Source organism: Gopherus evgoodei, unplaced genomic scaffold (genome assembly GCF_007399415.2).
Source record: "Gopherus evgoodei ecotype Sinaloan lineage unplaced genomic scaffold, rGopEvg1_v1.p scaffold_143_arrow_ctg1, whole genome shotgun sequence".
Lineage (NCBI taxonomy): Eukaryota > Metazoa > Chordata > Testudines > Testudinidae > Gopherus > Gopherus evgoodei.
Genome location: NW_022059806.1, coordinates 46,078 through 61,152, shown reverse-complemented (window position 1 = coordinate 61,152; position 15,075 = coordinate 46,078). Strand labels below are relative to the sequence as shown.

General features: G+C 51.5%; 1 pseudogene; it reads right to left on the bottom strand.

Moving 5' to 3' along the window:
- Positions 1–1,689: 1,689 nt before the first annotated feature.
- On the bottom strand, positions 1,690–12,682 carry LOC115639884 (annotated as a pseudogene).
- Positions 12,683–15,075: the final 2,393 nt, after the last annotated feature.

The window sequence follows — 15,075 nt, the reverse complement described above, 5'->3', positions numbered from 1 at the left end:
TTGTTCACTTTGTTTTTCACCACCAAGCCCACAATGGCTGTATTTTTTAACTTAGTCAACAATGGCCTTTCCATTCTGAGCCTCACAAATCAAATCTGCCCCAAGCCATGCCAGTCTTCTACCCCAGAATGTCTCAAAGGGGAAACATCTGCTGCCAGCTGTTTTGATAAACAGGACACAGATGTTCTCAGTCAGGCTAAATTGGAGAACGGTTCTTGGCCTAACCACAAAGACCTTCAGCGCATGATACAAGAGGAAACGGAGAGTAAATTTAACCTTCCCTGAAATTAACTTATTTGCTCATGCTCTGAGAATGACTCGAGGGCTCACGGCAGATGAACAACTGAACATCAGCTCGCAGAATGCTGCTGAAGCTAAGAGGGTGAATGCAAGCTCAGGACTTGGGATGTCTAAGCAGGGGAACATCAAGAAATAAACTGGACATTTAATGGACTCTATGGGCTCTTTCAATGGAATTTCCATGGGATTCCCTTTGAGATACACAGGACTGGAAGGGACCTCTGGGGTCATAAACTTATTAAGCAAGATCCTAAAACTTTTGCCCCCCTCTCCTCCTAGGTGAAGATGGTTCCTGAACCTCTTCCTGTGATGGTTAGAAACCTTCTTCTCCTTTCTAGACTCAGATTATTCCTGGCCATTTCATACCCACTGGTTCTTGTCCTTTAGCACCAGTAGCTCTTCCCCGGCCTGGTGCTTATCAATAACGAGGAGAAATAATGGCTCAGTTGAACGAGGCTGACAGTGATTTCAACACACACACAGCTCAGATTTCTCCCTAAATTCGATTTCCAGAGCATCCAGAGTCTAACATTGGCACTGATGGGTAACTAGTACCTCTGGGGATCAGGTCACTTCCAGGTAGGGGAACAAGGAGTGTGACTTTAGGCACTAGTGTTTGCAGATGTCCATCTCTATAAACTGGATAAACTTTCCCCGCCCCACAGAACGTGCGCCTCTAGGGAGGGTGAGTTGCAGAACTGACAGAGAAAAGCTCAGTGAAAATCCTGAGGTCACGGGACAAAGATAAAAGAATCCATCACCCCACCAGCGGTCAGAGCAAAGGGGGACTTTAAAGAGGCAGAATTAACCAGGCTATGATCCAACTGGGGAGGTACTCAAGTTCTCGGGGGCAAGTGCCCAAAGATTTATGACAATTAGTCAGGTCTCCCAACTTTCAACTCATTCAGAATATGTTGGCTTCTACATATGATGACACCTAACAGAGAGGGCAATTAGCTAGATAAATGTGGGGAGGACTGGATGGATGGATGGATGGATGGATAACAGGGGACTGGAAGATACAGTGAGTAGTGTTCTCATAGGTTAAATCCCACAAAACCATCCTCAAATGCAGCAACCAATTTTTTAATCCATTTTATTTTGGATCAAACACACAATTCCCATGTAAGTTGCACATTAAAAAACAGAGCAAATGAGAGACTCTTCTCCCTTGACAGAGTCCAGATTGACCAGCCCTCAGGACACTACAGACCTGCAAACACACACACACACTCCCACAAACAAGGAAATCCGGTCCTTGCCATGGGACGGGAGTGGAGGGTTGAGGGGAATGGGGTTGAGTTCAAGCTCCAGTGTGGGCTGTCCCTTGGGGACATCTGGGGAAGGACTCTGCCCTCCCTGCTCTGGGCTCTGCAGAGCTCAGACCCTTCAGTGGCCTTTGTGGCACCCTCTGAGCTGCTGTGGAACATGGTCCCTCCAGGAGTCCGGAGAAAGGGCGGGAGCCTGGGAGGGCTGACAATGGAGGGAGGGAATGAAGAGGATGAAGCAGTGCTGTTCACCTCCAAGGAGCCCGGAGCCTGGCACTCCCAGCACCTATGGGACACAGAGAGCAGAGGGGTTCAGCCGGTGCCATTGGACCCGGTGTTGGGCTCATGGGCAGCATCCTACGCTGGGAAAGCAAGGCCAGAGGGGTCCTTTGGGACCATCTAGCCTGTCCTGCTGCGTAACCTGGGCCATGGACCTGGCCCAGTCATGCCTGTGTCCTGCCAGGGTCTCTGCATTGAGCTGGAGCTCAACTTCCAGACAGAGACACCGGCCTTGTCAAACCGCCTCAGGGAACGGCCACTGCCCAGCGGGTGCCACACACCAACTCCCTGGGGAGACACGGCTGTCTAAGCCGATTCTGCTTCTGGTTCCAGGTCCCGGCACCATGTCCCAGCCACAGAACCGGCTTCACAGGCTGCTATGGCCCTTTGTGCATCTGGGCCCCACTACAGATCCTTAGTGATCATGGCTGAGTGGTTAGTGATTGACGCTCATTGGTCCTTGAACATTTGTTCTGGTTTCCTAATTAGTGATCATTCCTTTTTGGTCTTTGATCATTCATTGCTGATTATTGATAAGTGATTATGATCAGTTAATAAATACTAGCAGCTTATTAATGGTTGATGCTTCATCCTTGAGCCGGCTGCAGCCCCACTCCTGCCTTGTTCCCATCTGGCTCCAGCCCTGCTCCTGCCTTGTTCCCATCTGGCTCCAGCCCTCCTCCTGCCTTGTTCCCATCTGGTTCCAGCCCTGCTCCTGTCCTGGTCCCAGGCTTTCCTCCCTCCAGGTAACCTGGTCCTAAACCTGGGCTCTAATTCCTGACTTTGGTTTGAGCCTCTGACAATGATAAAATCACACAGATGTAGGACAGGGAGAGACCTCAAGAGGTCGCCTAGTCCCATCTCCTGCTGGGGGCAGGACTGAGTAATAACTCATCCATCCCTGACAGGTATTTCTCTAACCTGTTCCTAAAAACCTCCAACAATGCAGGCTCCACAACCTCCCTGGATAATTTGTTCCACTATTTATCCTGCCTGATAGTTAGGAAGTTTTTTTCAGTGTTCAAACTAAACTGCCCTGGCTGCAGTCCAAGCCCATTGCTTCTTGGCCTGTCCTCACAGGATAACGAGTGCAATTTTCACCCTCCTTTTTGTCACAACCTTTTATGTATTTCAGAAATGTTACCATGTCATTCCCCCGCCCCGGCCACCCCAGTCTTCGCTGTTCCACACTAAACAACCCCAGTTCTTTCAATCTCCCCTCACAGCTCATGTTTTCTAGCCCTTAAATGATTTTTGTTGTTCTCCTATGGCCTGTCTCCAACTTTTCCACATCTTTCCTGAAATGTGGTGCCCATCACTGGACACAAGACTCCAGCTGAAGCCGTATCAGCACGGAGCAGAGCAGAAGAATTACTGCTTGTATCTTGCTCACAACATTCCTGCTAATACAGCCCAGAATTTGGTTTTTCCCCAAAAATCTTACATTATTGACTCATATTTAGCTTGTGATGCAGTCTGACCCCAGATCCCTTTCCGCAGTCAGTTCCCGTTCTGCATGTGGGCTACTGGTTCTTCGTTCCCCAGTGGTTACCTTGCATTTGTCCTCGCTGAATTTCATCACTGACTGTGGGTGACTGGGTAGTTCCCGAGGACGGCTGATGGCTGGTGGCTGCATGCTGATGGGCTGAGATAGATTACTGAGCACTGGTTATTGCTAGAAGCAGTGAAGCGTGACCATGAAGGTAGCAGTTGCTGTTACCTTAAGCAGCGTGACGCCGGCGCTGTACAACAGGCTGAGCAGGAAGAGAGCAATGAAGGCAACAGGTGTCCAGAGACCATCAGATTCCTCCTCTCCTCCTTCAGCATCGATGCCTTGGTCCTCCACTGGGCAGTGAGGAGCTGGGGGTGAGATAAAGGGGCCGGTTAGAGAGGCCTCTTCGTTAAGCCAAGGAGTTGAGTGGGCACAGCAGGGAGCTCTGGTCTGTGCTCTTGGCAGGAGCTCCTGTCCAGGGCCAGAGACAGAGGGCTCCCTGCCAGGGGACACTGGGTGGGCTGCAGGTGGAGACTCCCTGTCACAGGCTGCAATTCTCAGAGCAGCCTCAGGGATTTCAGCCCCCAACTTCCATTACATTTCACACCCTTTGGCTCCTTTGCAAACTCCAGACAGCAGCACTTCATGCCCCTCCCCGAGCATGCCCTCCCCCTCCCTTGGCCAGCCAGGGAACTGGGCTGAGACCTGCCAGTGCAGAACTCAATGGGGCCAGGCACACCCATCAGGCAGCAGCATCTTCCCAGTCAATGCCAGCTTGAGTTGTGCTGGGACCGGTTCCTGGGCAGTAGCGGCACCAATTCCCCCACCATCAAAACTCCCTATTTTGGGGACCTGGGGAATTTACCCACAGAGCTGTTCTGAGACCTCCCACAACTCGTACCATCCCAGAGGGAGTGTGGTCCAATGAACAGACCACTGGGATGAGACTCAGGACTCCCATGGGTCTATTCCCAGCTCTGTCATTGACATTGTGGGACCTCAGGCAATTCACCTCCTTTCTCTCTGCCTCGGTTTCTCTTCACACCCTTTCTCTGTTTGGACATTAAGCTCTTCTGGACAGAGACTGTCAATTACTCTATGTGCATGCAGCTCCTAGCGCATTGGGGTCCCAAACTCAGTGGAAACCTCTACACACTACTGTAATACACCTAATAATGGGGCCATCTGATGGGAACAACTTTAAAGCCACTACCCGCTTGGACTTCATTTCAATCCATGCTCTGAGAAGGGGGAAGATATGTTGACCATCGCCACATTTGGGCAACACCTGACCAACCCACCCACAAGCCCGAAGGAAATGGGGAAAGGCATGGCAGCTCCATCAGTAACACCCTGAGCTTCCTCATATTGTCATGACGCTGGAAACAGAAGTGATGGCCCCTATAGCGAGGCAGTCTGGTTCCCCACCACCTCAGAGAGGGACGAGGCCCTCTGGACTCCAAAGTGGGCAGAACCAGTGGAGCTTGCGCCCACCCCCAGAGGTCTGGGCACAGGACAGAAGTAGAAAATCCCAACCCCCGAGCTCACTAGAGCCCTGGCCACCGGAGAAGTCAGACGCCTGTGGCAGAGCTCCTGGTGGGGATAGTCCTTCAGTCTGCGGCTGATCCAAGGACTGGCCAGACCAGCCAAGGCTTGATGCTGACCAGGTCTCGGGGAATCTATTAAGTCTGCCTGTGGCAAGCTACCCAGAGGAGTACCCGGAGGAGCCCATGGTGCTGTGTTCTTGGGCCCTGATCCTTTCATCTCAGATCTGCTAAAGCTTCATCAGGGGACATTTGAGTCATAAGGCAGAGGTCTCTAGTTCTATTCTGGATCACCCTGATTTTGGCCATGGACATTGGACTACAACAGGGTTTCTCAAACAGGGGTCACCGCTTGTGTAGGGAAAGCCCCTGGAAGGCCGAGCTGGTGTGTTTACCTGCCCAGTCGGCAGGTCCGGCCAATCGTGGCTCCCACTGGCCACGGATTGCTGCTCCAGGCCAATGGGGGCTGTGGGAAGCGGCATGGGGCAAGGGACTTACTGGCTGCCACTTCCAGCAGCTCCCATTGGCTCGGAGAAGCAATCCGTGCCCGGCGGGAGCCGCAATGGGCCGGACCTGTGGACGGGGCAAGTAAACACACTGGCCCGGCCCACCAGGGGCTTTCCCTACACAAGCAGCAACCCCTGTTTGAGAAACCCTGGACTATAACCTGAAAAACTCGTTCAAGGGACTCTTTGCAACTCTGAAGCCAACCACCTCTGCTATGAAACTGACCTAAGAACTCAAGTCCTACCTTTATGTATGTGTCTTTTAACCAGTACTGACTCTCTCACTCTTATCTTTTTTAATAAATTGTAAATTACTTCATAAGAATTGACTGTTTGGGTAAGATCTGAAATACTCATTGACCTGGTGGGTAATGTCTCCAATCCTTTGGGACTGACAGAACTTCTATATGATGAACAAGATTTTCAGTAATCCTCATCCTGTCTGGGTGGGAGCTCAAGGCTGGGTTACTCTAAGGAAGCTGTATTTCTGTCTTCTGGGTAACCAGTAAGGTATTGTAGAAGCTGTTTTGTTTCTAGTTTGGTGAATCTATCAGGATAACCACCAGTCAAGGGGATTGGCTGCCCCATTCTTTGCAGTTTGTCCCGATTGTGTGATCTCAGCATGGCCCTCCAGAGACCCCAGTCACTTTCCATGCAGGTACTTATACATATCATTGAAGCCAACTCTTGAATGTCTCTTTCATAAGCTCAACTGATTCAGCTCCTCCTGTCTCTCACTGGAATGTATTTTCTCCAGCCCTCTAATCATTTTTCTAGCTCTCTTTTGCACCCTCTCCAATTTTTCAACATTCTTTTTGAATATTGGACAAGAGAATGGCCACAGTGCATGGGAACAATTCTCCAGCTACTCCAGTATCCTGTCTTCCAACAGTGGCAGATACCAGATGCATCAGACGGAATGACCAGAATGGGACAACGGTCAAATGATTAATCCACTGTCATACAGTCCCAGCATCTGACCATAAGAGGCTTAGGGACACCGAGAACATAAGGTTGCATCAATGACCTGCTTGGCTAATAGTCATTGATGGACCTATTCTCCATGAATTTATCAAATTCTTTTCTGAACCCAGTCATGCTTTGGAACTTCACAACATCCTTAGTCAACAGGTTCCACAGCTTGACTCTGTTGTGTGATTGCTGTAAACCTGTGGCCATTTAATTTCATTCGGTGAACCATGGTTCTTGTGTTATGTGAAGGAGTAAATAACACTTCCTTTTGTCACACGAGTCATGAGTGTATCGACCTCTGTAAAATCCCCCCAGTTGTCTCCCTAGATGAACAGTCCCAGCCGCTTTATTCTCTTCTCATATGGAAGCTGTTCCATAGCCCTGATCATTTCTGTTGCCCTTCTCTGAACCTTCTCTATTTCTGTTCTATCTCTTTGGCGATGGGGTGACCAGAACTGTGGGCAGCAGTCAAGGTGTGGGCGTGCCGTGGATTTATACAGAGGCAATGTGGTATTTGCTGTCTTATTATCTGTCCCTTTCCTAATGATTCCCAACATGTCATTACCGCTTCTGACCATAGCTGCACGTTCACCCCAGAACCGGATGCTGTATTCCAGTGTCAGTCTCCCCAGTGCCGTACTCAGAAGTGAAATCACTTTCCCTGGTCACCACAACCCTGGTCACACATCCAGGGATGATGGGAACGGAGCTCGTGGCAATGAAAGATCCTAACCCAGTCTCACCCTGATGCCTAGCTCCCTGCAGACATAACATCAGATTCCTGGGGGCTCTGCCTCTGCATCTTATGTGGTCAGGTGAGGACGCATCTGCTAGTGGTTCTGACGCCATAGCAGCCAGGGCTACATTGCTAGACAGATGCGATGGTTAAGATGCAAGTCTTGGAGATGGGAAATCAGGGCTCTATTCCCATCTCTCCCACTGACCTGCAGTGTGACCAGAGACAAGCCACTTGGGCTGGGGTCTTTAAAGGACTCTTAGGCAGTTAGTTGCCACTGAAATAAATTCATAATTCCAAGGGGAGTTGGGCATCTCACCCCTCTGAGCATCCCGGATATAATCCTTTTGTGCCAAAATATCCTCTCCCAGCCTCTCTGTGGACAGGGATGGACAGCTAGACTCATGACACTGCATGAGGATGGATGGATGTTGTAGAAGCTAATATAGACAGATGACACTGCAGATGTTGGATGGATGGACAGGATTGCAAAAGAGAGAACAGACAAACTCAGATATTGCCAACCGAAATATGGATAAACAGACACAATGCAGAGAGAGAGATTTGCAAGTGGGCAGGAAAATGGACAGCTAGTAAAGAGGGGGAAGCAGACACAAGTACAGCAGAGGATAGAATGGATGGATAGATCCTGCCACAAGGAAACACCAAAGGGTTATTGGTGAGGGATGAGAACCAGGAGTCCTGGCTGGCAACCCTGACACAACCCCCCTGCTATAACCCACTAGACCCACACACACACACTCTGCCCCCAGAGCTGGAAAAAGAACCCAGGAGTCCTGACTCTCCATCCCTTTCTCTCTCATTAATTTGCACATTTCATCCCACACACAAATGTGTAACACCCAGTCTCACTGACCTGAAACCGGATCAGAGCTGGTGACCCCTAGAGACAAAAGGATCCATGTCCCATTCCCTACACCCTGAGCCAGGAAGATTGGAGCAAGTGCCCCCTACAGGGGAAAGGCTGAGTTCTAACCTTGAATCTTGAGGATGGTCTTGACAATGGCCGATGGGAAGTCTTGGTGTTTCATGGTGCAGGTGAACTACTCCCCCGCCTGCCACTCCTCCACGCACACCCACAGGATGCTGGTTGCACTGTAGGTACCATCTTCCTGCAGCACCGGATCCCTGGAGACCACGGCCAATGGGCCCCCGCTACCCCGGTTCCAGGACACCTCCAGGCTGCTGGGGTCTACATGCCGCTCACCAAACAACTGATGGTGGCGTTCTGTGCTATGTAGAGGTCCTCCAGGGAAGGCAGAAGGAGAGACACCTTCAGTGGGTGTTGATTACAGTTGCTGCCACCTGGTTGGGGGCAGGAGGCAACGTTGAGGGCTGGAATGAGCCAATACTCAGGAGGCACCAGCTGATAAATAAGTACCTCTGCCTCAGGGGAACAAAGCCGAGGGGCTGTTTGGGAAGGGCCCGAGGATCATTGGGGTGGGAAATAGGGCACTGGCTTCCCTGATGGAAGGGGCACGATCCTCATCTCATGGGGCATCAAGAATAATGACTGAGGTTTTCCAACACACTCCGGGATTGGGATTGGGATTCCTGGGTCCCATTATTATTATTTGGGTCTCTGGGTCCCATGAGCAGATCTGAAGGCCTCTGGCTCCCATGGGAGAAAGACCCATTGGTGAAATCACGGCAGGGGACAGACCTGCCATGTTTGCTCAAATCAGGGTCCTTCCAGTCTCAAATTCATGAACCCAATGAAGATGGCAGAAATGACAGCTGGGACACAGAGAGGAGAAATGACCTGCCCATGGTCCTGGCTCCCAGCCCCCTGCTGGCACTACTAGATCCCGCATCCAGAGCTCAGGACATAACTCACATCCCCTAAAACCCTCCCCTTACACAGGCAGAAGGTGCTCTTTATATTTCACCCCAGTGATATTCCGGCTGCTGGTCTCCCAAAGTCCCTCAGGGTTGTGACCACAACTCTCACTGCAAGCCGATGTGGGAGTTGAGAGCGTGAATCCCTTTGGAAACCCCAGCATTGAAGCCTGAACTGGTGCTAGCTCCCTCACTAGCCCCTGGGGTAATGGGGGGCACTGGCCATATTGGGATGAACAACCCTCTCGTCGCCCTTTGGAAGCTTCAACTCACAATTCTCTGACTTCACCTTCACCGTTTCATTCAGCGTCACGTGCCACACCAGGCAGAAATCCTGGGGCCCTGCTTCTCCTTCCCCCGTGGGCCTGGCGACTCTCAAGATGCTCTGAGTGGAGTAGGCCTCACCAGATCTGACACAGGGCCACTGCTGTAGTGGGAGGCAGGGACTATGGAGCTGTTGTGCTCCCAGCAGAGGTTGACGTCTGCCGGGAAGAATCCAGTGACGTCACGGAGGAACGTGTGGAAATCTTTCTTCCCTGAAGTTTCCTCTGGGTCCAGGCAGGAGACAGTGGCTGAGACAGTAGGTGCGTGGGCAGGGTAGGCTGGAAGGGACAGAGATGTGAGATGAAGCTAATTTCTCTCCCAGGGATGGAATATGTCTCCTCTTAGTCCCTTGGTGGAACATGTGAGGGGTGGCTAACCTTGGCCATATTTATTATGTATTTGCTGTTTTTCCTTAAATCCACAGCTTATGCTATGACCATGGAATCTCAGCTTTCATTTAGGGTCTATCCCCACTGGCTGCAAAAAAAAGTCTGAAAACATGATCCCCACTCACTCCTTTTGTTCCTGACTCACAAACCAGGAAGCAAATAAAAGCAGCCCAACATTTATTAACATTTCTAGATTTTTTGCACCTGTTTCACAACTTTGTGCTTTGAAAAATTGAAAAGGGCTCATAGAAGAGCCTCAGTGATGATTCAGTAGCTGTAAATGAGAGATTTAAGGAGCTATATTGATTCAGTTCAGGGTAAACTGAAGATGTGACTTGAATAGTGTATGAATACCTTCCCGGGGATAAAACATCAGGTACTAAAACAGGGTTTCTCAAACAGGGGTCGCCGCTTGTGTAGGGAAAGCCCCTGGCGGGCTGGGCCGGTGTGTTTACCTGCCCCATCTGCAGCTCCCACTGATCGCGGCTCTCACTGGCCGTGGATCCTGCTCCGGGCCAATGGGGGCTGCTGGAAGCAGCATGGGCCAAGCGACTTACTGGCAGCCGCATCCAGCAGCTCCCATTGGCCTGGAACAGCGATCCACGGCCAGTGGGAGCCACGATCAGCCAGACCTGTAGATGGGGCAGGTAAACACATGGGCCCGGCCAACCAGGGGCTTTCCCTACACAAGCTGCGACCCCGCTTTGAGAAACCCTGTACTAAAAAGTTCTCTAATCTAGCAGAAAAGGCAGAACAAGAACCAATGGCCGGAAACTGAAACCAAACACGTTCAAATTCGTTGTAAGGCAACAATATTGGAAGAAAACCATTAGAACAAACTATCAAGAGAAGTGGTGGATTCTCCATCTCCTGAGGGGTTCCAATCCAGACGGGACGTGTCTCTAGATGAAGCGTTAGTCAAAGATATGTTACTGAGCTCGACGAAGGGATAAATGAGTGAAATACTCTGGCCAGGGAAACATGAGGTCTGACTAGATGACCTGATGATCCCTTCTGGCCTCAGACTCAATGAATCTACCTTTGATGGACCATCTTAACCCTACTTTCTATCTTCTGTCCCTCATCACCTCTTCTGAGGGCCCCGGCTGAATCACCACTTTGAAAGATCCAGGAAATATCCACCAGATCCTCCTCTATTGCCTCACCTCCCTACTGGAGTCTAGTGAATTGCAAGGCCTTCATTTTCCATGGCAGAAGCTGGTCTGAGAACATGCAGCCTGACTATTATTGTGGTGGTGTCTACCGGCCCAGACTGAGACCACAACCCCCTCCTGCGAGCCGGCGAAGGGACGTGAAAGAGAACCCCTGTTCCAGAAACAGACACCAGCTGAGAGAAACAAAGGACCCTTATCCCCTCTTTGCAGGCTTGGGCACAGAGCGAGAGTAAAGTGACTTTGGCTGAGTTCACACAGGGAGTTGGGACTTACACGCGGATGTACTCACTTGTGTCCATGAGTGGCATATCCTGGGTGACTTCTCCAAAACAAGGAGGTGTCACTTTGCAAGTGAACTTGGTCCTGCTCTTCCATTACTCCAAGCTTATTTCGTGGGTGCTGATGACGCTCTGGATCCCATTGCTTTGTTCCAGGATTCCTGTCTCTGCATCAGAGCTGGCTTTCTCATCACTTCCCAAGCCACCTGAACATCTACCAAGCTATAAACCAGCACGTCACACAGGCTGTCTCCCCAATTAGGTCATCGTAAGACGGCTCGGTGACAGAGACAGATGGAATCACTGAGGCAGGCTCAAAAATACAAAGGACTTGTTTCAATAGGGAAAGAAGAGCAGAAGACTCCATGAATTCCCGGCACCATGAAGGATACTACAGTGACGGGTGTTACAGAATCATAGAATATCAGGGTTGGAAGGGACCTCAGGAGCTCATCTAATCCAACCCCCTGCTCAAAGCAGGGCTAATCCCCAGACAGATTTTTTACCCTAGTTCCCTAAATGGCCCCCTCAAGGATTGAACTCATAACCCTGGGTTCAGCAGGCCAATGCTCAAACCACTGAGCTATCCCTCCCCTCTTAGAGGGGGACTGTCAGTCCCCTAATTTGTGAGCCTCAATTTCATGGGATGTTAGAAGGAAGAAAGATAGAAACCATTGAAAAAAGCCTCTTTCTAGCTATCGACAATCCCGTAGCACTTTCTGTCTCTCCATCTACACTTTCCTGTGCAGACCTCCAGCTCTTTATTACTAATTATTCACGTACACACATCCCCTTTCTCCATCCATCCATCCATCAGACCTGTCTTTCTACCCAGCCATCACATCCATCTTCCCCTCCAGTCATTCCTCCTTCTATTCACAGTATCTAGCTCTCTATCCATCCAACCTCCATATCTTTCACTGCACCCATCCATCCCTCTCCCACCCACTCCTAGTATCCATCTCTCAATGTATTTCTATGTCACCCTGGGATCTGGGCACAGTCCCGCTTACCCTTAGATAAGGCTGGTTTCCAGGCAACCCTTCATCCCACCCCACCGTGCACGGCCACAGCCCCTCACCCAAGCACTCGCTGGTGTTGTGCATGGAGTACTCCATTCCCCGCACTGGGTGGGTCACTTCACAGGTGTAGATGTCCCCCTGCTCCCAGCTCTCCCTGGTGATGTTCACTCGGCTCTGGCCCACGTAGGTGCCGTTTGTGCCCTTCCCAATAGAGAAGTCCGTGGTGGGAAGGTTCCTCTTCTCGCCGTTCACCAGACATTCCACTTTGGCTGCCCCTGGGCTGAATCTCAGGAGGAGGCAAACCACCTCCAGCTGCTTCTCCATGATGTTGTGCTCACAGGAGGGGCCCAGGAGGCAAACCTCAGGATGAATTAGAGACTCACATACTGGCAGCAGAGAGACAAAATGGTTACCAGCTCAGAATCATGAATCAATTGCATTTGTACGGCACTGAGCACAATGTGCTCAAGTCCTGACTGACAACAGAGAGAGGAAAGATTTACCTTTCCCTCCTTCCTTCCCTCGGCACCATTCCATCTCTCTATCACTCTGTCTATGTCATCGCCTTGTTTCCATCCATACTTCTGTATCTCCATTTGTCCATCCACCTAGCCCATGCTCCGTACCATCCTTCCCTCTCTTTCACTCTCTCCATCTTTCCCTCGTCTCTGTCCATCCATACATCCATCCCTTTTCTTTTCTATCCTCCCTTCCATGGACTTTATCATTCTATCTCCCCCACTCCCTCTGACACTTTAGTGCACCCTTCTGCCTCAGTCCTTTCCTCATTCTCTGGCACCCCAACATAGCTCACCATTCGTGACCTCCACATCTATCGTTTTACGGGATGGGGTGTGCTCCACACTGCACTGGCAGGTGTTGTGTGCCAGGCCTCAGGAAGAGGCGGTGAGCTGGCTGACGAGGGAGAAGGCCCTGCCACTGCTCTGTGCCGTGGCTGGGAAGTCTTGATCCCATTGGTCACTCTGCCAGAATTCCACTTGATGTCCATGGGCTTCGGGAAATAGCCGCTAGGCAAGATACAGTCACCTCACAAGTGGGGCCCCCGGCTACATCGTCACAACAGGGGAACAAAGGGAACACAGAGGGGGCTTGCAGGAGCTCTATCTGAGAGAAAGGCAAGTGAGGACGTTCAGAACTGAGATCCTAAACCCAAAAAATGGTGGGACTCCAACCTCAGAAGGGGTTCTAAAGAGCTTGGCATAAAACCCAGGACCCCTGGCCGTCAGCCCGCTCACCTCTCCACTCCACCACACCCCACTCCTTCCCAGAGTCACAGATAGACCCCAGGAGTCCTGGCTCCTAACCCCCTATACACGCAAACTCACTAGATCACTCAGTCCTTTAAGAGCTTGTGATGCTTACAGAGAGATATGCTGCAAGGAAATATATGAATAGCTATCATCTCACTATTCTTCCCTTTCCAGGATCAGTCTATCCCAGACCTATCGTTAGAACAGGGGCAGGACTGGGAGCCAGAACTCCTGGATTCTGGCCTTGTCTCTGGGAAGGGACTGGGGTCTTGTGGCTTAGAATGGTGGGGCTGGGAACCAGAACTCCTGGGTTCTGTCCCTGGCTCCAAAACAGCAGTAAAGGCTGGTTCTTCACACATATGCACCCCATGGCAGGTTCTCTAAAAGGCCTCACCCTCACCCCCCAGAGACTTCAATCTTTTCAGAGGTCTGCAGACTCCGTGACCAAATCTTTGGTGAGATGCAGCAAACGACCAATAGGGGCTGAAAAGGGGAAGTTGAGACAAGTGACAGTTGTTTTTTCACCCCAGTGTTTGCCCCCATCCAATCCAATTTTCACACCTTCTCGCCAGCTTCAACACTGACAGCTCCTGCGTGGGCGTCACTGAGCAATAACAACCTATAATTATCTTTGGTGACCATTTGGAGGAAGAAGAGGGGATGCCCAACAGGCAAAGAAACCTCAGATGAACAATCCGACTGACACAGACCTCAGTGGATGCAGGGACACAACTCCCCGGTCTACAGTGCTGGGCCACGACCCACCATGGCTGAGAATTTGGTGAGTAAATTAGAGGAAAGTGGCTGCTAGTGGGGTGAGTACAGGGGGTCTTTTAACTCCATCGGAATGAGCCCTTTAGAGAAGAAAACTTTATAGAGAGAGGAGTAGGACTCTTGGGTTCTCTCCCCAACTCTGGCAGAGGAGTGGGGTCTGGTATTGGGGGAGGGGGTCAGAAGCCAGGACTCCTGGGTTCTCTCCCAAGCTCTGGGAGGGGAGTGAAAGCTAGGGGGTCACAGCAGGGGGCTGGAAGCCAGGACTCCTGGGTTCTCTCCCCAGCTCTGGGAGGGGAGCTGGGGCAAGTGGGTCAGAGAACAGGGCTGGGAGCCAGGACTCCTGGGCTCTCTCCTCAGCTCTGGGAGGGCAGTGGGGTCTAGTGGGTTAGAGCTGGGGGGGCCAGGTGGGTAACACAGGCCAGGCTGTGCCCCTGCCTCCAGGCAGAGATGGGGGAACAGAGGTGCTTTTCTCACACTCCACTTATAAGCTGTGATAACAGCTTTGAAAGGGGTCCAGAGCTGGACTAGCAGGGGGCTGCACATCAGGAGGTCGGGAGTGAGGAGCCCCAGCAGAGCTGGGTGGGGGCAGGGCTGGGCTAGCAGAGGTCTGCGGGTCAGGAGTGAGGGGCACTGGCAGAGCTGCGGGGGGCAGGGCAGGTCCGGGCTAGCAGGGGGCTGCACATAAGGCGTGAGGGGCACTGGCAGGGCTGCAGGGGAGCCCAGGGCTGGGCTAGCAGGGGATGCAGGTCAGAAGTGAGGGGCCCCAGCAGAGCTGCAGGGATGCGCAGGGCTGGGCTAGTAGAGGGCTGTGGGTCGGGAGTGAGGGGCACTGGCAGAGCTAGAGAAGGCAGGGCTGGGCTAGCAGAGGGCTGCAGGTTGGGAGTG